General features: G+C 36.9%; 1 long non-coding RNA gene across 1 annotated transcript; it reads left to right on the top strand.

Annotated features, from left to right (window-relative positions):
* The first annotated feature begins 1515 nt into the window (after nt 1-1515).
* On the top strand, nt 1516-16325 carry LOC131423649 (uncharacterized). Its single transcript, XR_009225499.1, has 3 exons — nt 1516-1941; nt 2091-2332; nt 6075-16325. It is a non-coding gene; the product is annotated as an uncharacterized LOC131423649 (long non-coding RNA).
* Nucleotides 16326-26579: the final 10254 nt, after the last annotated feature.

Genomic DNA, 26579 nt, shown 5'->3' with positions numbered 1-26579 from the left:
TTATTTCCTTGAACTCAACTAACAGCGGTGTGTGTGTGTGTGTGTGTGTGTGTTTCGAAAACCTGGGTTCTATAGCAGTGCTTCCATTGCTGAGTAGGGTGTTCTCCCCCACCCCCAACACACACACAATACTGTTTTCTGGACAACTGTACTGAGCGCTGTTCTGAGCGCGGTTGATGGCATCTGTCCTCAGCCTGTGCCCGTGGGCGGAGGACACAGGCTGTGGGTGTGTCTCGCCCGCAGGCGCGCGCGCGTGCGTGCGTGTATCCTGTATACATGCATTCTCTGGTGTGCCTCAAATGGAGCCATTTTTTTTTTTTTTTTTGCCCGTGCGGCGTCCTGCGCATATGAGTATTATGCAAATAGAATCATTCCGCTTGAATATTTGTGGAGGGGGAGGGGATGAATCATTTTAATTCTGCTCTAATATTTTCTCGGCACCCTTCTCATTGAGTGTGAATGCATTTGGATGCCTTTCTGAGGTCCTTGTGTATGTGTGTATGTGTGTGTTGGCAGAGAGTGTGTGTGCGGGTTAGTGGGTGTGTGCCTCGGTGTGTGGGAGACATGCACGGTCTATGAGGACCTTGAGTGATATGTATTCTCTTCGGGTGTCCCGTCTGTCTGCCCTTCGTGTTTTGTGTTCTCTGGGTGATTATGTGCGTATTTACATATGTGTGCCTATTCTCCTGCCTTCGTGTATTGTCTTTCTGCACAGTCCACACATTTCATATATATTCTCTTATCTTTTGGCAAAGTGCCTTTTTTATTCCTCGAAGAATATTTATTGATGTGATAATCTGAAATGAAAAGTGGTCTCTCATGAAGGAGATGGAAGAAAAAGGAGTGTTCATCTTTCTTAATAGACGGGGCAGTGCCAGTTGACTGGATCACAGGGTTTCTCTGCGCTTTCTGCCTGTGTGTCTGTGGGAGGGGGTGTGGGGGCGGGGATTGACGGGGGTGGGGGGAGAGAAAAGGAGCTTTTAACCAGAACAAAGATAGGGTACTGCGCCTCCTGGCGGCCATATTTCATATTGCACCGAACAGGCCCGCCCCAGTTTTCTTAAGCCCAATGAATACTGTAATTTCCTTCGTTAAACCATTCAGGGACTGCCTCTCAGACCCAGCCTCCAGCCATCAGCCAATCACCAGGCTCCATGCAAATCACCTCTTCCGTTCTCCAAACCAGACTCTGCTTTAGATGCGGTTCTTGTTACCCCGCCCCCTCCTTATTTCCTCCCCTCCCCTCCTCCCTTCCTCCTCTGCCTCCACCCGAGCAGCTGCAGGGGAAGAGGGCAGTGCTGGGTGCCTCATGCATATGCAGACAGATCCTCCTCCTCCTTCCACCTTCTCCTGTCCGCTCCCGCAGCCTTTTCCCTTCCCCCCCCACCCGTCCTCTGCCGCAGCCACCGCCTCCGGTTTCCCTGGCGCGTCCGCGCGCCTCGGCGTGCGGTTCCCCGAGCTCGGGTCCAAGGCAGCTATTTCCCAGAGGGAGGCCTCCTAGTGCTCTAGGAGCAGGCGCGAGAAAGGGAGGAAGGCTCCCTTCCTTGAAATCCTCTCGAAGGTCAAGTTTGAGTTTAGCTGTACAGAAGCGAAAGGCGTCGAAAATGCTGCTACAGGGTCTGAGGGAAGGTTCTGCACGCAGACTGATTTTGTAATGGCTTTCTCCCCCTTAAACACCAGATTAATTTCTCTGAAACACACAATGTACTGGCCACGTCCAGAGGCAGGATGATGATAGATAGTTTTGTATGCCCAGAGCTATGGTGTGTATTTGTCTTCTACATCAAGGCTGCAATATCCTTAAGCCATAAAGCATTGGGGAGGAGATCAGGCAGCTTTAGATCTACTTAGAGAGAGAAGTGCCTACACGTGGTCAGGGAAGAGTGGTGCGCGAGATCTGTTAAAGGTGGGCAGTTAAATGTCAGCTCCTCCAACTTACAGGTAAGCAGACTAAGAGCATGAAGGAGAACCCATGAAAAGAGAAACCTATTCAGAGAGAGAGAGAGAGAGAGAGAGAGAGAGAGATAGATATCGGGGATAATTTGTTACTGTTATTTACATTCAGAATCTGGGTTCTTGGCCCTTTACAGACAATAGTAAAAGGTACACAAGCTTTGAATACTGCTCTGAACTGCCCTTGAAGCACATTGATGGGAAAAATGTCACAGGAGAAAATCGCGGTTTCTGTAGTGCTTTGAGATCCTCTAATGGGAAAGCAGGAGAATTGCGAAGTGACCTTGTTTCATAGATCTCTACTGTGACACTGGAACACTTAAAGGATTTTCTACTGAGAATTGAGGAAATTCCCACTCAACACTTACACCATGAAGAAGTGAGTAGAGAGCAGAAAAATTTAAATAATATTTTGCCAACATTTATTAATTGAGCACATTTTATGGAGTGCTTATTATGTACCTGGTAGAGATCATCATCTTCTATGCAAAGCACGGTATGGGCATAGTGTTTCTCAGGTGTGCTGGAAATTAGGGAAAGCAACAGGAATTCTAAATGGTTTCTATCTTGGAGTTGCTCATCATCTTGCCAGACAAAAAGATACAGATAAATCTGATACAGTGTAACATGGAACATGAAAACAGCTTAAATATCTGTTAGGAGTGCATTCCAACAGTGAATATTCTACAGCAATTAAAAATGAATGGATTCTCTTGAAAGCAATATTGGATGAAAAAAGCAATTGCAAAAGAATACATGTGATATTAACATAATATTTTCATCTGTTATTATAACTACAAAAAAAATTAAAAAAAATGTTGGGTATATATCCATGCACTGAAAATATAAGAACATGGTGAGGAAGGATGCATGCTAATTTCAGGATGGAGGTTATCTTTGGAAAAGAGGGCTCTTTCAGCCATATGAGTTTTAGCTATATAAGTAATGCTTGTTTCCTAAAAGATGAGAAAGTAAAAGAAAAATGAGGAAACAGAGAAGTTTGGGATGGCATTGTAGAAAAGCTGACATTGAAGCTAAGGTTAAGTTCTTGAAAATGATAAGAAGGAGTTTAATATGAGTATTGAGAAGAGAATTTTCCCTGAGAAAGAAAAGTATGAACAGTGTGAAACTTTTAGACTTTCTAATTTAATTTTTAATTTGTATATAGTAATATTCATTTTTTAAAGGGGTACACAATTCTTTGAGTTTTACAAATGCATGGAGTCAAGTAACCACTGTCACAAACAGGAAACAGAACGCTCCCTTATCACTACAAATACTGCCCTTTGTAGTCAACATTTTCCATACCCTTGAACCCTGAGGCCACTGATCTATCACCCATCCTTGTACTTTTGCCTTTATCTGAAGTCATATAAATGGAATCACACTGTACGCTGTCACTCTGCTCACCTCTGGCTTCTTTCACTTAGCATAATAAATTCGACCTTCATATGTGTTGTTAGATGTTTTAGTAGTTTGCTCCTTTTGATTGCTGTGTAGTATTTCATTGTTCACATGTACCACAGATTATTTATCCTTCTACCAATTGAAGGTCATTTGAGTTGTTTCTGATATATAGCTTCTTGAATCCAGGGACTGGGTTAATTGTTGCCCAGAGTATTATCATACATAATGTGAATCTTCTGTGAATGGCTGTTGTAGGGTAAATATGTTCATTTATTTCTCCTCAGAGTCTAAATCTATAATCTGTTGTGAAATACTATGTAGTGTTGAACTGCAACTATATACAGCCAAACAAAAGAAGAACACATGTTTATAGTTTTTTTGGAAGTTGTCCCTCACCTGTTGCAGTGAGTTCAGTGGTTGATTTTGCCAACATTTATTAATTGAGCACATTTTATGGAGTACTTATTATATACCTGGTAGACAGCATCATCTTCCATGCAAAGCATGATATGAGCATAGTGATTCTCAGGTGTGCTGAAAATTAGGGAAAGCAACAGGAATTCTAAATGACTTCTAAATGGCTGTTTATGAACTATCTGCTACTTAGAGCCTTTACTTATTTTAAAATTGCTAGTACTCTCCTGGCAATTTGAAAGTTCTCTTTGTTAAAAGCAGCTGTCCCAGTAATAACATGCAAGATGGCCATGAAAGAAATAAACAAATGTTTACAGACAGACTACCTTCTGGGTGGTTCAGAGTGGAGAAGCTGTAAAGAGTGATAACACTGAGATCAAAGGAGTGTTGTTGTCTAATCCTAGTTCTTTCTGTAGAACAGGCTTTTTAAAAAATTTATTTAAAATTGTATCCACTTGCTATACATGAGATTTGAATGTCATCCCTAGTTTGAGTTCTAATAATCAAAATCACCCTCTAGCAAATGACTCTAGAAACAGAAATTTCATCTAAATGTTCAACTGAAGGGAAAGTTAGTAAACGGAGCACTAGAAATTTACTTTGGATAAATTCTTAGGTAGAAGTTATAAAGGTTATAAATCAAGGGTTATAAATGCTACACTTTAACTTAGTTAAGATTCTGTGCCATCTTGGAAAAAAGTCTACCTAATGTGTACCACATAAGCATGTTGCTATTTATGATTTTAATATTCCCCCTACAGAAACACTTCGTGAAATGTGGGCTTTGCTGTTACAGATTTTATTCTTTAATAATGCCAAACTAAGTATTGATAGAAGCATCTACCATTTTCCCAGTTAATTACAACATATCCAAGCTTCTTGTTTCCTAGTGAACTTTGAAGATTTTGAGAAAGTGGTAATTTCCCACAATAAACTAATTTGTAGCTCTATATTCAAATAACATAATATAGAATCATGCACTTTTAACTTTCGTCACTGTGGCTGCAATTATATTTAGTAAACATGTCCAAGCTAAGACATGTCAGCCAGGCAGGTTCATCCATCCAGTAACTTATTGGTAGTTCTTCCATTAAGAGATGATCACTGCTGCACTTTGTGTTACAAATAACTATCTTAGTTATTTGTAACACAAATATACAAATAGCTATCTTAGTACCCATCTGTGATTTCTAATGGAAATGAAAGTACTGATGGTAAAGAAAAGAAACATGTTTCAAAGGATCCAATTCCATGATTGTGGAGTAATCTAGTAAAGCCTTTTCTTTTCTAGGCACTGTCTTTTAAAATGAGATTCTGCTCCAGAGTGTTACAGTAGCATAATATAAATTGGTGGCTCTGGCTTTTTAAACTCTGGTTCTTTCCCTGTAAAGCAGTATAAGTGAGTGCCTTATCATAACTTTGGAATAATGACATCTCAAGGCCTGTGCATTGCATTCACAAGCAAGTTAAGTCCCAGAATGGGGTTGACTCAGCAGTACCTGACCAGGCTGCTTGATGCACTGAATACCATTGCCCCTAGGAATGAATATAGAGGTGCCTGGAGCTTGTGTAAAGTTCTCTGTGCCATTTGAAAAAGGAACTCGGAGGAAAGATAGGCTGATTTTTAATTTTAATGTTTTACTCATAGGTTTAAGTACATTTATGGTTTGCTTTGCAAAATGTCAACAGACATCCCAAGTGGATAACATTTAAAAAAGATTGAATTTCCTGTATTTACTCTAATATCATCTAAAAAATGTGGTCATCAATGCCCACAGGTTCATTGGCTAAGAAAACTCATTCAAATAATTATTAAAAACAACTAATAATACTTTTAGTTATTTCCCTCAATTAATTAGAACTCCAGCAAGACAGAACAAAGGTTTCATTGTAGTTTTGGTGCCTTTAGGAAGGACTGTAAATTGAATTCCTATTTACAAGATGGCTAAAGGACACTTTGAGAAGAAATTGTCTGTTAGCTACTGGTATAAGTGTTCACTTATATATTATAAATAACATTACATTTTAGTATATTATATACTCAACAATTGACTTTCACGTAAATTATTTCATGTAGGTTATCTCACAACAATTTTATAAAATAGATTGCTTATGACAATTACTATCTTCATTTTGTAGTGAAGGATACTGAGGTTCAGAAATATTTAAAATAGCTAACATTTTATGAACTGTATATTTTGTGCCAGGCAGTGTTTTAAGCACTTAACATGTTCTGATTCATTTGATCTACATAGCACATGCAGGAAATGAATGCTATTATTATCATCTTCATTTTATAGATTAAATCTTGGAGAAACAGAGAAGTAAAGTAATCTGTCCAAAGCTAACAGTGAGCAAATGATGGAGTCAGGTGAGAAACCACTCATTTCAGTTCCAGATCAGTGCCTAACCATTGCATGTTTCTGCCTAGCCAAGGTTCAGCAACTTGCCCAGGAAATTTGGTAAGTGTTGGGTTGTAAATTAGAGCCATTGAAGTGCTTGGTTGTAAGTTCTCTCACTGTATTTTACTTTATTCCAAATCATATTTTACTATATTGTATACTTCTCATCTTTCTCCTAATGGAATGTGAATTTCTTTAATGCAGAGAAGATCACATGATTCCTTCTGTACTGAGATTACACCCTATTTTCTCTGGACATTCTCCTAATGTAAGAGGAAGCTATTAAAATATATTGAGTCAAAAATGAAGAACTCTGCAGTCTTTATAGGCCTGAAGAATTACAACTGGAATTTTGGTGATCTAGAAAGAGTTGGCCAAGGGAAGAAGACAATGATTAAACCAAAACGGGGAAAATAATTGATAAAATAGGAAAGAACAAGATAACAAACAGCAATGTTTATACTGCTCTTTCCACTTCCCAGACACTTTTCATGGGTCGTGCCATTGTGATCTTTATTTTATGAATGGGAAGACTGAGGGTCAGTTATATGACCTTCTCATATATACATATGTTCTTAGATGCATGTATAAAAAACAGGAAGAAAGACAGTGACCTGCTAATCTGAGGATCCTCTGTGGCTTTCTCAGGATGTGTATTGCTTGATTTTCATTAGATATTTCCTGTTCTATACTCCCTGTACTACTGACTTGTCTTCTACCAGTCCTGTCATGGTACCAAGATGATCCTTCCAAAATCCTGCTCCTCTGCTATACTTCAGTGTCTCTTAAGAGCAAAATGACATGATACATGAAAAGTGTCTGGCAAATAGAAAGGATTATAGATTTCATGTGTTGAAATTGAATCCCCATTGGGAAGTGGAAACTTAATATGACTATGGTGTTTAGAAGTGTGGCCTCTGGGATCTGATTAGGATTAGATAAGTTCATTACCATGGGGTCCCCATGACTGCATCTTGGTGACGTTATAAGAGAGACTGGAAGATACATGCACACACTCACACCCACCCTGTTTCTTGCCATGCTATGTCCTGAGCCACCTAAGCACTCTTCCATAAAAAGTCCATTTACCAGATGCAGCCCACAACCTTGTACCTCTGGAACTGTAAGTAAACCTTTTTGTCTTCATAGTGTACATAAAGGTATTTCAACATAATAACAAAAAGGACTATTACATCCTCTTTGGTTTAAAATATTTGATTGTTCCTTATTGTTTACAGGTTATGTGACCTACTGTACCACAGCTCTGCTTTACATTTTTATCTTCATTTCAGGCACTTTCCTCAGATCTTTTAATATGATTGCTTTAAAATCCTTTTCATTCCAGGATGGACCACATACTAACTCTTTTGTGACTTTATCCATGTTGTTCTCTCTGCCTGGAATGTTCTTCTTTTCTCTCTCTCTCTTTTTTTTTTTTTTCACTCATCCTGTAGGATAAAGTTCAAATGTATTTCTTGCTGAAGGCTTTTTATGAATCTATGGGTGAAATTAACATATTATCTCATTAATATTAACTACATTTTTAAAAACAGTAGCAGCTAACATCTACTGAATGCTTAAATGCTCCAATTCTATTACTACTGATGAATAAAAAGAGATTCAGTGATGTTTTAGTCAACTTTTCTTGCTGCTGTGACCAAAAGACTCGAGAAGAACAGATTTAGAGGTCTCAGTCCATAGACAGCTAGCTCCATTCTTCAGGGTTCGAAGTAAGGCAGAACATCATGGTTGAAGAGTGTGGTGGAGGAAAGTAGCTCATGACTACCAGGTAATGAGGGTGGGGAGGAAGCGGCCCTCTCACCACAGACAAAATATAAACCCCAAGGGCATGCTCTCATTGACTCACATCCTTCAGCCAAACCCTGCCTGCCTACAGTTATCACACAATTAATCCCTATAGTAGATTAATGCACTGATTAGGTTAAAGCTTTCATAGCCCAATCATTTCACCTCTAAACTTTATTGCATCATCTCACACATGAGCTTTTGAGGGATACCTCATACTAAATCCTAATGAGAGACTTTGTATAACTGCCCAAGAAGATTTGGGTGGTAAATTGTCAGATCCAACTACCCAAACCATTAGCTTAATCACTTTCTTTGTTTCTTCCATTGATACCACATATTAGAGTGCATGTTTATTTATCTCTCTCTTCAAAAACAAGAATTTTAGAAAGGCAGCTATTGGTTTGCTTTTGTGTTCTTTATGCAAAAGAGCAGAAATAGCTCTTTATGCATGATGCAGAAGGAGCTCTAAACATAGTTAAAAGACTAATTGGATATCACACATTACTCATTCTTTGGGCTACATTTTCCTCACTTGGACCACTTTATTCTAGGCCACAGATCAGCATTGTACTACTTCAGTCTGTTCTCCCACTTTAATGGCTTCTAAAGTCACTATTCATAAAATTGACCAGCTTGACAACAGTTTACCTATGAGCATATTTATTTACCACCTTTAAAAGGCTTGAATTGAAAACTATACCCTAGACATGATCTCTATAAAACTTGGAATGCAGGCACTCTCATTGCTGTTTTATATTTTGAGTTGAATCAGAACTAGATTTAATCTTATTATTTTTTTAATTTTTATTTTTTGTAGTTGTTGATGGACAGAATGCTTTTATTTTATTTGTTTATTTTTATGTGGTGCTGAGGATCAAACCCAGTGTCTCATGCATGCTAGACAAGCGCTCTGCTGCTGAGCTACAGCCCCAGCCCCAAATCTTATATTTTTGATAGGCACAAACTTCAATATCACAATGTCAGAATGTTCCCTTCCCTTTCTTTGAATTATCCAAGAATTCTGCAGATTTTCAGAGTCCTTGAAGAAGTCACATGGCCACTGTTTGCCTTTAAGAACTTGGTGTCTTGGGTCTTCTGAGGTCTTGTGGCATTGTTTCCTATCACCATGTTCCACTGCACAGAACTCTAAGCCAGGAAGATCCTTTTGAATGAGAGTGATCTCACCATAACTCAGATCTTGGCACCCATCCTTTAATATCATATAGCACCCAAGAAACCCCTACAGATATGCCAGGCTGGAAGGTACCCTCCATCTCAGAATCTAGTGTCCTACATTTGACTCCTCAGAATTCACTCACAAGGGCCAGTAGTCTTCCTTTTCCCTGGCTACACACAAAGGACCCATTTTCTTCCTTCCTGTGACAATAGAGCTTGTTTGTTATTAAAGGGTTGAGACTATTGAAAAATGTAATGTCTGCTTACTTCCGTATTCTGGTGAGGGAAACATCTCCTTTCCTTCACGAAGATTCCATTTTTGAAGGGCAGAATAGTAAACTTCATGCATTTCTTGCTAAGGCAGCAATAGCCAAGCACCACTTGTCTTCAGCAGGCTATCCTGCTAATTGGTGAAGTCTTTAGGGGGCACCCTGTTTAAAAAAAATGCCAGAACTTACTTGTACATAAAAGTGAGAGTTTTTCTCTCTAAAGGAGCCACTTCCACATAACAATTATACAACCATTGTTCATTTTTTTGAATTCTTTTTTTAGTTTTTTTTAGAGCCTACAGTCCAATGTTTTTATTACTCCCAAAGAGAGCAAATATTTATACTTGAAAATGGATTTGATTTTGGAAGGAACCCAGTGTTATTTGGCTTAGTGTTCTAAGTAAAATCAGTGTGAAAAGCTGTTTTTGGTTCAAAAGGAGGCAAAACTATAATGTAATGACACTGATTTGTGAGTCTTACCAAATCCAAAAGGGGATTTCCAAATATAGTGTCAGTGATGGAGTATTAGGGTAGTAAGAATTATCACCCCCAAATTTGACTACACTAGCAATGTCACAAATTTGAATACAAACATCATGGAGTATTTATGAACAACCAGTCCTGTTCCTATCTTAAAGGCACAGTTTGCAATTATGTCCCAAATTGTGACTGAAAATCTCTAATAATGGGCTAATGCTTCTTAGATTCATTGTAAGGGTGAATCCCTGAGTTGGTGTTCAAATCAGATTTATGAACACTGGCATAAGTCCTGAGAATCAGCATTTTCCACCTGCTCCCAACTGATGGACCAGGGACATCTCTTAGCATATCAATACCTTGGACTCCTTAGCCCTGTTAAGCAAGTTACATTGGTTTAAATTGAGTATTGCTACTCACATTAAGCTACACATGGGTTAGTTTGTTCCTTGGAAAAATATTTGTTTGTGCTCATATACATATGAACTTTGCCTCAGAACAGAATTTTCTATGTACTTTATTGATGTAGAAACAGCAAAGACCCTGTGCCATTTTTCTTACATTGGATATTTCTTTATTCAGAATATAACAGATATTTCTATTGGAAAAATAGTAAAGCACTTTAAATATTTACCCTAACTAATCATTACATGGCAGATATCATCACATATGAAAAATCAAAGTACATTTTGATATATATTTAAAGCTGCTATTTTGGATATGACAATTTTTGAAACTGATGTAACAGAAGTTTTGCTAGCTAGCTAAAAACAAAACCCTTTTCACAACTAAAATGTAAACAGCTAAGATGTAATCAGAAGACCAAATTTCACAGCTACAAAAAACACAGCTGTGAAACATAACTTTGGAGTGTAAGAAAGCCAAATATCTTTGCATGCTAATAATGGATATTACAAATGAAAATGAGAAAGACTGTGCTAGAAATTTTTAGTGTTTAAATACCTTCACTCCTGTTATCTGTTTAATGGAGAATATTCTCAAGTACTTGCCATATATTTATTTTTTTTGAATGTCTACTCTGTTTATCTTGCTAGGAACTAGAAAAACAGAGATGTGCCTGTTGTGTTTACTTTCTCAGTTTTGTGATAAAACTTTTGAATTGTGACACTTTTGGATTGAGGGAGTTAGTGGACCTGTTTATTTACTAAATTTTTCTGCACATTTTTATCATCTGTAAAAGAAGGTATGTGAACTACAGAACTACATATTTTAAATGTTTTCTTAAGTTTTGAAATTCTCTGTATATATCTTTTGATCAGTCCAAAGGCATTTTTCAAGGAAATATACTGTCAGGGTGTTGTAGTGATCCTTGCCACAGATGGTGAGAGAAAGATATTCTACTTTGGTATGTCTGAAACAAGAGGTTTAGGTTATGAAGTTTATATAAGAGTTTAAGGAATTTGTCTCAGGTGAAGGGATAGTTTCAACATGTTTAGCAAAAGGGACAATCTCTTAGTGTTTTTTGGGGGGTGGGGTGGGGCGGAAGTCTAAACAGCTTTCTAAGTGCATAGGAATTTTCACGGCCCAGTTTTGGTTTTCAGCCTTAATGGAGAAGACAAGTAGTTGGGAGGTCTCAGAGCTGTCAAGGCATTCTGTGTTTCTAAGTCAGATCACAGAAAGCAAGGAGGAAGGCCTTTGAGTAGTGGGGCAGAGGTAGATGTGGATGTCTGAAAGTCATATAATGCTTGAAAAGAATGTGTGTTCCCTGATAATTGATTGCATAGTTTAGTGAAATTCATTAAACTGATTTCATTAAATTTATTTTGATAAATTTCTATAACTATTAATTTTATCTAATTAGCTCATTAGTATTTAAAAGAGGCAGGTAAGTCTCTCTTAATCATTTTGATTTCTCAATTGAAATCCTATTTTTTTAAGTTCACATTTTGTAAGTAGATAGATCTATCCTAGTAGCTACCTCCATATTCTTTTGATTGTAGTATTTGAAAACCTAAGGTCTTTTAAAATTTAGAATCTAGAATAATTATTAAGAGCAAAGTTTAGCAAACTGTAGTCTGTAGGCTGAATTCAGTCCAATATCTGTTTTTGTAAGAAACTTTTATTTGAACACAGCCACATTTATTCATTTATATATTGTTTATGTGTACTCTCAAGATACAATGGGAAGACGCTGAGTAGCTGTGACAGATTACATGTGTTAGTAAGCTTTTTGTTGCTGTAACCAAAATGATCTACAAGAACAAGTTACAGGTGGAAAAGTTTATTTTGGTTTGTGACTTCAGAGATTTAGTTCATGCTTGGTCAACTCTATTGCTATGGAACCAAGGTAAGACTGAATATCATGGGAGGGAGAGTGGCAGTGGAAGAAAGTTGCTTGCCTCATGGCAGCTGGGAAGGACAGAAAGAGAAAGAGAGGAGCTAAGAGGACAAGAGACAATCCCCCAGGGCAGACTTCTAGTGACCCACCTCCTGCAGCCATGCCCCACCTGCCCACAGTGACCGTATAACATAGTAGTTCTTTCAAATTATTAATCCAGCTCATGGATTAATCCACTAATTACATTACAGATCTCATCATCTAATCATGAGCTCTTGGGGGACACCTCATATCCTAACCATAACTATTTATTTTCTAAAACATTATATAAAAAATTTGTTGACCTCTGATCTAGCTTAATAATCTTTTGGATCAATAAACATGCTTTTCTTCAAGTACTTAGAGGATTATGAAATTGTTTCATTATGTTAGCAGTGTAACAGGAGCTGTGATGTGGAAGATATGCCTGGATCATATAAACCAGCTTCTGTTTTTTGGTCTGGGGTTGTCCAAAAGAGAACTTACTTGGGTTTAATTTACAGAGGCCAGCAGGATCTGCATCAGGTAAAAGTCACATCTGCTGTCAAGGGAGAAACAAGAATGTCAGAGAGTCAGAGGGACACTCTTTGAGCCTGATAAGATTCATCCTCAGCGACTCAGACAGGAACATTTTCAACCAATATGTGGACCTCTGTAATAAAAGCCAGCCAAGAAAGCCATGAGCTTTTTTTTTTAAAGTTGTTCTTTTTTAAAAAATTTATATATGACAGTAGAATGCATTACAATTCATATTATACATATAGAGCACAAATATTTCATATCTCTGGTTCATGTCTTCATACATGTACTTTGGATAATGATGTCCATCGCATTCCACTATCATTTCTAACCCTATGCCCCCTCCTTTTCCCTCCCACCCCTCTGCCTTATCTAGAGTTCATCTATTTCTCCTATGATCCCCCTCCCTACCCCACTATGAATAAGCTTCCTCAACCATATACAACAAAATAAAATTAAACCCCTATCTCTCACCATGCACAAAACTCAACTCAAAATGGATCAAGGACCTAGGAATTAAACCAGAGACCCTGTGTCTAATAGAAGAAAAAGTAGGCCCTAATCTCCATCATGTGGAATTAGGCCCCACCTTTCTTAATAGGAATTCCATAGTGCAAGAATTAAAATCAAGAATCAATAAATGGGATGAATTCAAACTAAAAAGTTTCTTCTCAGCAAAAGAAACAAACTGTGAAGTGAACAGTGAGCCTACATCTTGGGAGCAAATTTTTACCCCTCTCACATCAGATAGAGCACCAATCTCTAGGATATGTAAAGAATTCAGAAAGCTACACAAAAACAATAAATAACCCAATCAATAAATGGGCCGAGGACCTGAACATACACTTCTCAGAAGGTGATATACAATCAATCAACAAATATATGAAAAAATGTTCATCATTGCTAGCAATTAGAGAAATGTAAATCAAAACTACTCTCAGATTTCATCTCATTCCAATTGGAATGGCTGCTATTATGAATACAAACAACAATAAGTGTTGGCAAGAAGGTGGGGAAAAAGGTACACTCATACACTGCTGGTGGGGCTGCAAATTGGTGTAGCAAATATGGAAAGCAGTATGAAGATTCCTTGGAAAATTAGGAGTGGAACTACCATTTGACCCAGCTATCCCTCTCCTTGGTCGATACCCAGAGGACTTAAAAATAACATACTACAGGGACACAGTCACATCAATGTTTAGCAGCACAATGCACAATGGTTAAACTGTGGAACCAACCTAGATGCCCTTCAGTAGATGAATGGATAAAAAAATGTGGCATATTTACACAATGGAATATTACTCAACAATAAAAGGGAATAAAATCATGGCATTTGCAGGTAAATGGATGGAATTAGAGAAGATAATGCTAACTGAAGTTAGCCAATCCCCCAAAAGCCATGAGCTTTTAATGCCAGAATTTTCGAGGTATTATTTCACAAGAAATAGAGGTCAAAGTTATTACACATTCATGAAGATTAAGTAGGGATTTGCTCTGAAGAACAAACTGTTGTATTTGAAAGAAAACAAACCCTCCCTGTGATAAGGCGTGCAAACCTTCAAGTATTTAAAAGGGAGGTGAGTTTTGACATTGCTGGCGAAGAGTGTCCTGATTGACCTACAATATCCACTCTTGGCATGGTCCGCTGGCTCAGAGGAAGGTTAAACAGAGATCGTCTTATTTTATTTCCTAACCAAGTCTGAGGTGGTGGAGTTTGCAGAACAGAGGAGACCAGGTCTGCGTCTCAGAACTTGTGACAGAAAGATAGTGTATCTTGTGTGGAGAGTGGCCTAAAGAAAAGGTGATTGAAGGGAACCCAATGACAACTGGGAGAAAGATGAGGGAAAGGAGAGAGTCTGAACAAAAAACACCTTTCTAAGGCCTGCATGGATAGATCTTGCTCCCCTCAGATACAACCAAAATATTAAATGTAGAATTTAATGATCACTACATTATATTTCATGCTGTTTTGGAACATCCCTTGAACATTTGGTAAAAGAAAACTGAAATGCACATGTGATCTCAGTTAGTATCGGTCTGGTAAAAAGGGTTCTGGAATGGTTATCAGTCTAAATCGACAAGAGTACCAAATAGGCCCTTTTGTAAACCATCAGAAAAGGGCTGCCCAGCCTGAAAGATTATGTGTTCTTGTTCTCTGTTTTACCCTGGGATGGAAGTTTGATGCCTTCTCTACTGGATGGAGAAAATTCCTGCTCCCTATTCCAGATTAACTAAAACTCTCAGTTGGAGGAGACATTATCAGGCATTTGAGACTAGTAGAACTTAATTGAAATTTTCTTTCTGTAGTAAATAAAAGATTTAAAATTATAAAAATAATTTTGTTTTTGAGAGAAAACAAAATATCTTATATCAACAACAAATTAACTTCTTTTAAAAATTTATTCCTCTCAAATTTTTTTCTTTCTGTTATGGATACCAATAAATATATATGATGCTATCAAGAAGAATAAAAATATACCAAATTCTTTTCACTTATAAATATTTAAAAATTATTTCGTGAGTTTCAGATAGTTTGGGGAAAAGGTTAAATCTGATCCAGGCATCTGGGTTCCATTATTTTTTTGATCTTCTCCTCACCTGTTGGGTCAATATGACTAAGATGACAGCCCAACTATAGGCACTAATTACACACTAGTGGGATCAACACAGTAGGCAGAATATGTTGAAAAGTCTATGAGAGTTATTCCAAATGCTAATGGGTTCTGAGGACAGGTTGATAATTCATATGTTTTTGTATCTAGGTAGAGGTTGACCCTCAAGCAACAGATAATTTAAAAATCAATTTAATAAAAAATTAGCCAAATAAATTAGGATATGTTACTAAGAAGAAAATATTACATAGATCTATATAGAATTGAAAATATTTAGATATCTGGAACTAAAAAAATGCGATTTTGTATGCTTTAAGCTAATATATAACTGATATCTTGAACTTCTTTTCTCCCCCTTTTCCTATTTATCCTATTGCAGATTTACCAAAGAAGAAAAAATAAAAACATTCCTTTCTCCACTTTTGCAAGAAGTATTCGTATTAAAAGTACTCATAGTATTTCTAAAAATCACCAACTTGAATCTAATGTATGAAATATGATATGTCAAGAGCTTTGTAATGTTTTGAACAACCAATAAAAAAAGAAAAAAATAAATCGAAAAAAAAACAAAATCATTGATCCTTTGATTTCTTAAAAAAAAAAAAAAAGTATTTCTAAAAATCTTAGCTATCTTTACTGGTTTTCTCTTACCAAGTTTTCTGTTTTTGTTTTTTAGATCCACTAATGACCAAGAGGAAAGATGGACAAAAGCAGTTATTTTGAGCTGATTTTAAAATGGAAAGAGCAGATTTTCCTAGCCCTAGAGGGGCTTTCTCAAAATACAGAGAAAGGTCATGGGTCAATTAGGTAGAGGTGGGCAGACATGGGCTACCATCTCATGCAGGACCCTGTGAAGGGTCAGGGCCTCTTGGGCACTGGTGAATGAGTGCAGGTCCTTGAATCTTGTAGGAGAAAGACTCCATGCTCAAGCTTTGGAAGTTGTTTTAGAATGGATGATATGGAATTGGTGATCATCACCACACTCAAGGATAGTGGTTTTTCCTCAGATTTTCTGGCTAATACTATTATTGCTTATATGAGTTTGGGAAGGACTCCTAAACAAAATTTAACTTGAAATTTCTCCTCAACTTCATCAGGTGTGGGCAGAGCCAGCTTAATCTGATTATATGCACATGCACACACCTCTGAGTGTCATAGAGGAGATTTATGCTTTTTACCTGAATTTGGTACAACTCAGATCAGAAAATGACTGGGTTTTCTACTTTTCAAGGAGTTACTTTGCATCATAGAGACACAACTTATACTCATCCTTTCACATGCTTTTATTAGGTGAGTATCTCATAACATTTCATTTATGATATTCTTCCCATTCCTCTTATTTACCTTTAAAAAATCCAGAGTAAAAAAGAGGTGGCAATAAAACTTGACACAATGCTGAGCATTCTGTAAGGTGTCAATAAAAAACTGAATGAGTGACAGAGAGGAAAGGATCTGGTTTAGCACATAAAGCTCACCTATTCTGCCATTTATTTTATTTTATTGATTTTTGGTACATGGTTGATCCTAGGAGCACTTAGCCACTGAGCTGCATCCCCAGCTGTTTTTTAATTTTTTATTTTGAGACAGGGTTTTGCTAAGTTTCTTAGGGCCTCACGAAATTGCTGAGTCTGGTTTTGAATTTGCAATCCTCCTGCCTCAATCTACCAAGCTGCTGGGATTACAGGTTTGCACCACCATGCCTAGCTCATTCTGTCATTTAAAAATGCATTACTTTCTAGCTTTCTGTCTGTTTAGAATCATTTTAGCATACAATCTTTGGATGATTTTACTTTGCTCTTAAAAATTGATTTTTTCATTTTGGTTTAACCCTTTTGCTCCAGGTACCAACTTCTTTTAAACTCTTTACTATGTCTTTTAGTCAAGATATATATATATATATATATGTGTATATATATATATATATATATATATTTTTTTTTTTTTTTTTTCTATCCGGCCATTAGTGAATGTTAAGCTGGGTGTGCACTGAGTGTCACAGTGAATATGTTCCTAACACACAGTGCTTCCTTGTTTAGGTTCTTGGTTTGTGATTCTTCATTCAGTTTTGAATTTTTGTAGTTGAGCATGCATTTATTATAATTGATCTTAATAAATCAAGATAGACCTAGTAAAGATATGAAGTTTAAGTGTGTTACATTGTATTATAATTGTTATTCAGATGGAATATTCATGATTAGGCTGCATGTCCACCTTGAGTAAAATATAGGACCATAGCATGGCTGGCTGAGTTTTTTTCACTGGTTTTCTTAACTATAGTTTCTGTTTTGTGGCTCATATGTGGTGAGTTTTTCTTAAGTACTTACTGGAATACCTAAAATAGATAATATTTTTGGTCCAGATATAAGGAGTAGTCTAGGAAAATGACCACTGTACTTCCATTTCTTGGTCATTTTAACTTTTTTTTTTTATAACAACAATGGACTGAATATTTATTATTAGATGTTCTAAGAAATCCAAGAAAGATAGCAGTCATAATCACATTGACTCAATTTTTCTCTCTGGTTCTCTCTGAATGTGTTGTATAGACACAGCTTGTGTTCATCCTATTTCATTTTTCAAACTTGTATATTTTTGCAGGAAGGAAGTTTTGTTTCTGGCACAAAAGGTGGTTACATATGTGGGTGATTTATGGGGTATCCTGAAGTGCCTTGACAAAGATGATTCTCCACTATTTCCTTAATCTCCACCTTAAGTGATTCATTTCCACATACTAAACATTTTTTCCAGTTGTTGTCCTCTCTTAACAATTTAGTGTGAATAATTTTTATCAGATTTTTTTTTAATCGGGGATTGAACCCATAGGCACTTAACCACTATCAGATTTCTTTATTCCTACTTCAAATAGATTCAAGCAGTATTAATGATGTTCAAGTTAATGAAAGAGGACAGGAGAGGACACAGAACAAGGAAGAGGGAGGGATATTTATCATGTTACTTTACTGTATAAATGTTTCAAATATCTATTGTTAGAGTTATATGTTTTCTTTCTTCAAAAGAAACTAAAAATGAGCACTGGGAATGTAGATAAATGGTAAAATGTTCAAAGCATGCATGAGACTTTGGGTTCCAGCATCATACAAACACACAATAATTATGATAAAAATCATTTACAAGTGAGGCATGAATTAATCATGGGACATTTTTTCCCTGCTATATCATATGGACTCTATTACTGGAGTTTAAAGAAAGATTTTCTTTGATAGTGCAGATGTGGGCCACATTTGGTGTGAAATTAACTATAGACTATCAATGACTTGAAGGTGCATAGGTACATCTTTCAATATTAGCATAATTAATATATTCAGAGAATTTTCCTCTTATATTATTATTTTATTATCTAACTCTTCTAATATTTTATTGTTGTTTATTTAACTATTTTTTAATTTCTCTGTTTGTTCTAGTTGGCTATGAGGGTAGTTTAGTGATAGAGCATTTGCTTAGCATGTACAAGGCCCTAAGGTTTGATCCCTAACACCATCAAAAAAAAAAAAAAAGTCTCAAAATTCTTATTTTTAACTTTAAAAGTTGTAAATGGATGCATTCCAATAAGAAAACACCACTATATTCACCAAGGATTAATTCAGAATATTGCATAAATATGCTAAGTATTTTTTAAACAAATGTTTTATATTCATCTGGTGGGAAATATACCAAAAGATTCTAATTTAGCATCTCATTAATATTGGTCCCAATCAGAAATCTCAAATTTCCCTGAATCAAATAGAGTAATTCTCCTTCTCCTTCTTCTTCTTCCATGTTGAAATATGTCACTGGAAATGTACTTTTTGCTATAAACTTTGGAGTATGTTTCCTGAGAGCACTGTGGTAACGGACAGTTTCCCTGTGACACCGTTTGCCACTCTGGAGGAAGAACAATGTTTTACCCATCTTTCTGACTCCAGAGCCAGGCAGCATGTCCAGCACACTTCAGGGGCATTCCCTGTGATGTGCTATATCAATAGCCTAGTGGGAGTAAATAAGCATGATTAGGTAGATACATACTACATGGGTGACCATGCAAGCACTTCATGAAAACTTAGTGATGCTATCTGTATTTTAGACTATTCTTATGACAAAACTGCACAAGAAAATAATAGAGATTTGAATAAGCTTGCTTAAAGAAGATTAATATTAAAATCATTTGGCCTTTAGTGACTCATTTATGGAGAACAATTTAAAAGCCAGAGTGATATGTTGGGAAGTTAAATGTTAAAAAAAAAATGTATCTGACTCGACTAGTTTTTCATCTACTATCTGGTTTGTTAGTTTCATATGTACATGGGTATTACTCTTTCAACTAGATTGTAAATTTGTTGAGTACATATGGGTTCTTAGAAGCTTTCATTTCTCAGATGTGGTAAAGGGTCAATAACATTTACTTATTTTTGGATTTATGACTCACTGAGTGGTGTATAAGATCTTCTGCATGTTTCTATAAATGTAAAATTGGGAGAATAATACCTTTTCTATGCTATTCAAAAAGTTTGTATTCACATTTTGAATCTTGTAAGAAGGATTTTGTAAGTTAAAATAAGTATGTGAATGTTAGCAGTTTTACAACTGTTTTAACAGGTGTACTTGAAGGCTAAGTTATGGAATCTTCTGTTTTTTGACTGACATTTATATCCTGGTTGTGCCATCCCTTGTATCTTGAAAATGATGTGTAAGTTGTCTGAACCCCTATTTCTTCTTTTATAAATGGAATTTGCTGTTTTTTCTCATTGTATTGTTGTGAGTGCAACAATACAATTCAAAGGCATTTTGTACATTAAATGTGATGCCATGTGTAACTCAACACGTGGTAGATGTTAAACTAAGGTGAGCTTCTCCCCTATCTAGGATTTCTGTCTAGTTCTCATCTTTCTCTCTTTCTTCTGTAATACTGGGGGTTAACCCAATGGTGCTCTACACTGAGTTACAACCTCAACCCTTTTTTAAAAAAAATTTGAGACAGCTGCTTGTGGCCTTACTAAGTTGCCCAGGATGGCCTCAAACTTGCATTTCTCCTGCCTCAGGCTCCAGAACCGCTGGGATTACAGGTGTGTTCAACCATGCTCAGCTCTCATGGAGGTCTGACCAATTTCACAGCCTCAAATAAAATGGATCTCTTTAGTCAGTATTTCTTCATGAGCTCCAGGCCTGTTTCCACCTTCTGGAGATTCACACATTTGTATCCTCACTTTCCCGGATACTTGACATCACCAAAACTAAGTTTGACTATTTAACCCATTCCTCCTTCCAGAATTCTTTATGTGCTACTGAAATCACCATTCTGTAACAACTAGCCCAAATGCTATGGGTTGGTTTATGACTTTCTTTCTCTTGTGCTATGCATTTATTTTGTTGAAATTTGTGAGAACTGATTTATATATTAAAGTCGGACAGCTCTCTTCTCTAAACTCTGCAAAATGTCTTGCTAGAGCTGCTCAATGAATGTCTGTAAATTTGGTCCTAGATTTTTCTCACCATCTCCAGGACTAGGGTCCTCTCCTTAGACTATGCTGGCAAACATCGACTCACTCTTCTCTGGCTTTTTCTTGTATGTTCCTGGTCACAGACTCCAATTTGAGAACACTTTTATAATTTGGACAGAATAATACCACTGATTAAATGATACTTACTTGGTAACAATAATTTTCCAGGCTTGCCGCCTGGATCAACATTCTGGGTGAGACTTGGTTTCTCCTATGTCTCCTAATCCACATGATTGCATGCACATTTTCACTTGCCAAGATTAAAAATGAAATTCACCTCTTATGAGCTCATGATTCCTAGTTTACTTTGAGGGAACTTATACACAATAGAGCCCGTCTGTCCATGGTATTCTATTTATTTTAGCTCATGTATTTATCTTTCATACATCCCATTACTCCCTGATCCATTGTCATTCTCCTAGAAGTTGTTACCTCTCACTAGCATTATTGAGATAGCCTCTGGTAACAGGCTCCATTTGACTGAAACTAACAGAAAAACAAACAAAAATAGCTGAAATTACAATGACTCAATTTTCCTTCTATATCACGATTGTAAGTAGGAGTTTCCATGACTACTTCTGTAGTTCTGCAGTGTCAAGGCTCTGAACTGGCTTCCTGTGACTTTTTTGATTTTCCCCTCATGATCATAAAATAACTGTGGTAACTCCAAGCATTAGGTCCTCACAGGACAGCATTTAATACCAGGAAGCAAGAGGAAGAATTTTTCCTCATTTTTTTTTTTAATCAAGTGGAAATGGCGTTCTCAGATTACCTTCAGGAGTGGGTCACCTACCTGTGGAGTTTTTTATTATTATTATTATTTTTCTTTCTTTTTTAATTTATTTTTTCTAACTAATTATACAAGACAGCAGAATGCATTTCGAACCTGTGTCTTAGTGCAAGTGTAAATAGGATGTGAATATCTGCTATTACGGATCCCTATATTGTAAGAAAGAGAAGATCAAGAAAGCTCTCAGGTAGACATTTAAATCCATCTTGCTTTTCTGCTTTCCTTCGGTACATTTCTGAAAGAAATGTCATCACCATGGTTGGGTCTTAGACCAGTAACTTTTATTGCTAGTGAATGTGGTTAAATCCAGCTCACTTTTCTCTTTTGCTTGTCTCCTGCTCCACTCTCCCATGGGTGATTTAGTGGATCCAGAACTGTCCTGGCCCATACCTATATCCATGTTCATGAGACTTTCACCTCTGGAATCTCTTCACCACTGTCTCCCACTGAATGCTGACTTGGACACCAATGCTCATCCCTAAGGCTGCCTTCTTCAAGAAGACTTCCTCTTACCCCCTATCACTCGTGATTCCTCTTTTCTTTCAATTTCTGCTACACTTTCTGTGTACCATGGAACCTGATCACTCATGGAGTTAGCATCAAAAATTTGATTACTCATAAGACCCCACAAAAGTACAATTCAAAGGCATTTTGTACATTGCTGAGGTGTGATCCAAATATCCTCTGCTGCAAAGCTGTGTGGAGGAGTGAATTTTCTCACTGAACATTGAGTCATGCGCTGCCTAGGATGTAGACCTTCACGAAGTTTCACTGTTTTTCCTTGTTGTAATATATAGGCAGTATGTGGTGTGACTCATTAAAAGCTGTGCTCCACCATGAAAACTGGTTGTTAATGGAGAGACAAAACTTCAGATGAATGCTGAAAAGGTAGTTAATATCTGTCTGAAGAGAAGTATAGGAAAAGCATCATTCACCAGGAAACAATGTATCTGGTAGCCAGGAACCTGGGAGGATACTTGTACATTCTTGATAAGATGCTATATTATTTATTGCAATTATGTATTACAGTTATTTGTGCACAAGACCACTTGGAGACAATAAGCTTTCAGAAAGCAGGTAGAAATCATGTCATGTTGGATGGTGGCTTTCAAGACAAAAGATTTGAGATTAAGTTATTGCTCTGCCTGTTCTCCATAACTATGTGACCTTGGATAAGATACTTGATAATGTGGGCCTTTTGTTTTCCCTCCTGTACAGTGATGGTAAGAACATCCACCTCACAGAGTATATAGAGCTATTAAGTAGAATAATACCTGGGAAATTGCCTTGTAAACTGTTAATACCATAGCTCATTAAGTGATTACCATTATTTATATTCCTGCAACATCTATCATGAGAGCAGATCCTCAAAAATTATTTATTTAGTGAATGATGCAATGAATGAATGAAGGAAAAGCTACATTAACAATCTGCTGGTAAGAAAAAAATACTCTTCTTTCCATAAGAGTGTCTCTGAGGTTCTGAGGCATTTATTTCTGTGCATTACTAATATATGGAAATCAATAAAAATCATTACTAAAAATTAAATATCAGTAGATTATATCAACTTTGGTATGAAGCTGAATTTCTTTTCTGAATATATTGACTATTCATAAACTGCTGGGCCTGCATTTTCAGTGTTTATGGTATTAGTGGAACCCTTCACATGCATCACAGCTTTGTAGTTCCTCTGGGACTATCTATTATTTCATGGATCCGTTATCATCTATAATTCTCTTGAAAAACCTAATAAAATTTACTGGAAGATGCCTGTGCTGTGTATTGTCTTCAAACATAAACTTTCCCACATCTTTCTTGAGTGTTGGCTTTTCAGAGGGTGTGGTATTACTGAAATGTTAGCTCACTTGTGCTGCAGATTTACACCTCTCCAAGGTAAGGAACAAGGCACTGCTGTGCTGGTGAGAAAGGGATTTGGGAACCATGAGAATCTGTGAATAACTTCACACTACTGCTGGGTCAACCAAATCTAATATGCAACAATGCTATGAACCAGACTCAATGTGCATTAAATCATTTGGTTTCAACTATGTCCAACAATAGAAAAAGAATGATCTTCTTCTTTCTGGAGAAAATGCATTGTTCCAGTTAAATAATTTGCAGATATTTAGATCAAACAAAAACTAATGTATCATTGAAATCCTGGAACTGCACATGCCAGGTTGTTTCTCATAATTTTACTGCCACTCTTTGAGCATCGTTCCTATGTTGTTAGCTTTCTTTAGTTCAAGTTGACTATTTTTTTTCAAGAGGTCAATGTTATAAATTGGTGGGTCACTAACTATTGTTCCTGCTCAGGGGTCTTAAATTTGTCCTGTTCTGTGTTCTTTGCTCCCTGCCAAATACATGGGGGTAGCATTCCCTCTACCACTCAGTATGTGTCCCAGTTTTCTATATTTGGAGCTATGAGTACCCTAGAGCACTGTGTTTATTTTAGGGTAGCCACAGTGGGGTGGTGGATATTTGAGGAACCAAACAGGCTTTTGACACAAGCAGACATCACTTTAGCTGGGCTGTGGCTGGATGAGGTAGTATGTAAGAAGCCAGTGTGTGGATTTTTTCAGGTACCAGAGAATGGATCAAATACATAGGTCATGTTATATTCTAAATAATGGCGTTCCAAAGATGTGAATGTCCTAACCCTTGCAACGTGCAAATATTGCTGTATATGGCAAAAGAATTAAGATCTTGTGATAAGGAGATTATCCTGAATTATCCAGGTGGACCTTAAATGTAATCACAGGGATCTTCTTACCAGGGAGGGCAGAAGGTCAAAGGTGAATGGCAATGTGATGATAGAAGCAAGGAGAGAAAGATGGTGTGATTTGGGGCCTTGAAGCAAGGAATGACAGCCTCTAGAAGATAAAGAAGGCAAGGAATGGATTTGCCTTAAAGCTTCACAGTCCAATAGGACTGATTTTAGACTCCTGACATCCAGAGAATCAATTTGTGTTATTTTAAGTTACAGTGTTTATGATATTTTGTTATAACAAATACAGATGGTTCTGGCTTACATGGACCGAGCTGTTCTGGGTGTTTGGTGGTGAGAACTTTTCTCCCTTCTCAGTCACGCATCCTAGCAGGCCTGTAAGCAGAAGCTCCTCTTTCACTGGTTTCTCTTGGGCAGCAACTGGTCCTTTCCTTCAGGCTAATTTCTTGGATTAGGCCCCAGGTGTTAGGAGGCTCTCCGATGAACCTCACCCTCCAGAGTCTTCATTCTTGTCTCTATCCCTTCACTTTATGAAGAGATTATTATTTTCTTCATTTTCTATCTCAGCAGATTTTGATGGCCTGTAAACTTTAGAACCAGAATCAGCTGCAGGAGTTATCTCCTTTTCTCAAAATCATGGAAGGCTTAATTTTCAAATGTTCTTTGGCGAAGACTAGAAATGTTTATAGTCCAGCCATCCAATGCAACAAAAGGAGGAAGGTAAACCAAGCAGTTGCATTTCTACATGAAAACAAATAGAACACTTGTGCCGTGCCACACAAGGGTGTTATGGAATCCCTGGGTGCCCTTGCTTACTTGTTGATATGGTACAGCTAGAATCACTGTTGGGTTGCAAACCCAACATACCCAACTCCTCCTGGTCTATTCTTTGAACTTACAAGAAAGACAACTCCATACTATGGGCAGAGCTCTTATAAATAATTGTCCTCTGTAATTTCTTATCTTGGCAAAACTTAACCACAATCCAAATTTTATACTAAAAAATTGTGTAAAACAAGAGATTTCAAGTCAAAAGAAAGCATTCTGTGAGAGTTGGAAAAAGTCTTATCTATCCAAAGCCATAATTTCCAAATAAAACTCCTTTCTGAGTTGGCAGCACATATGTCTAATTTAGGCCTATTTTGAATAAAAGTGGCTGAGTTATCAAAACTCCATTAACCTAATTTGTTTAAATGGAAGTAGTACCTTATGCTTGGCTTAAACAGAATTTAAATGAAAAGGGAGAAGAAATATCACTCTGTGTAATTAAGGTGGCAGACCCTACTCATTTATAAAAAGAGAAGATGTAAAGTCAACAAAAGATACTGTTTGGCTTTGAAAATGCTAAATAAATGGAAAATAGTCTAAAGGTAACAATAATAGATATGTGATGCTTATTCATAATCTTTAAAATGCAAAAATGTCTCCCTATCTACCTCTTTTTTTTCCCTCATTGATGCACATCTCACTAAAATGCATAAATGAGTTTATTTTATCTTCTAGACTGTGGCCTATAGTATTAACTTCTGAGAGCCTTACTGTAACCTGAAGAAATCTCTGTCAATAACAAACATACATCTAAATGCTGCCAATTTGAAGCTTTATTACTAGAAGGTATATGCTCTAGAATTATCCTTGTCAGATCTAAGAAAGCAGCCAACTTTCCCAGCAGTCTCTTTTGCATGTCTGAACTTCTGTATCATTGCATTTCTAGGGCTGATAGTAATGGGGTGACAATTGCATGGTGCTCCCTCCTCTCTTCAATTCTGTTTCTAAGGGTCAGGTTGACCTACAGTGTGACAAAATAAGCTAGTCATTCAGTTAAGCCAGGTGTCCTTTGAGAAAGCTAAGAAAAGGAATAACGGTGTCACAAAGTTATTAGTGTCCTATATATTATAAGCCATAAATGACAGCTCTGAACGAGGCTACCCTGCTTGGGAGTCTGCCCCTTCCTGCTGGAATCACCCCATATCAGGCAGAAACTGACACATCATCAAATATCTGTGTTTGTAGATGAGCAACAGTCCATTGGCATAGGAACTAGACTAGATCTAAGAAGGTTGATTAACAATGGAAAAAAAGAAGATTAAAAATGGAACAAAGAAAAAAATATATATATATTTGGTGCTTCTTTGATTCAGGACATAAGATCCTTTATTCAGTATTGTCACTGCCAGGCTATTTTTAAAA

Source organism: Marmota monax, unplaced genomic scaffold, assembly GCF_021218885.2.
Source record: "Marmota monax isolate L192 unplaced genomic scaffold, Marmota_monax_Labrador192_F-V1.1 WCK01_AAM20220418_F8-fsc00018, whole genome shotgun sequence".
NCBI lineage: Eukaryota > Metazoa > Chordata > Mammalia > Rodentia > Sciuridae > Marmota > Marmota monax.
The sequence above is the reverse complement of the archived record's forward strand: the minus strand, read 5'-3'. Positions and strand labels throughout refer to the sequence as shown.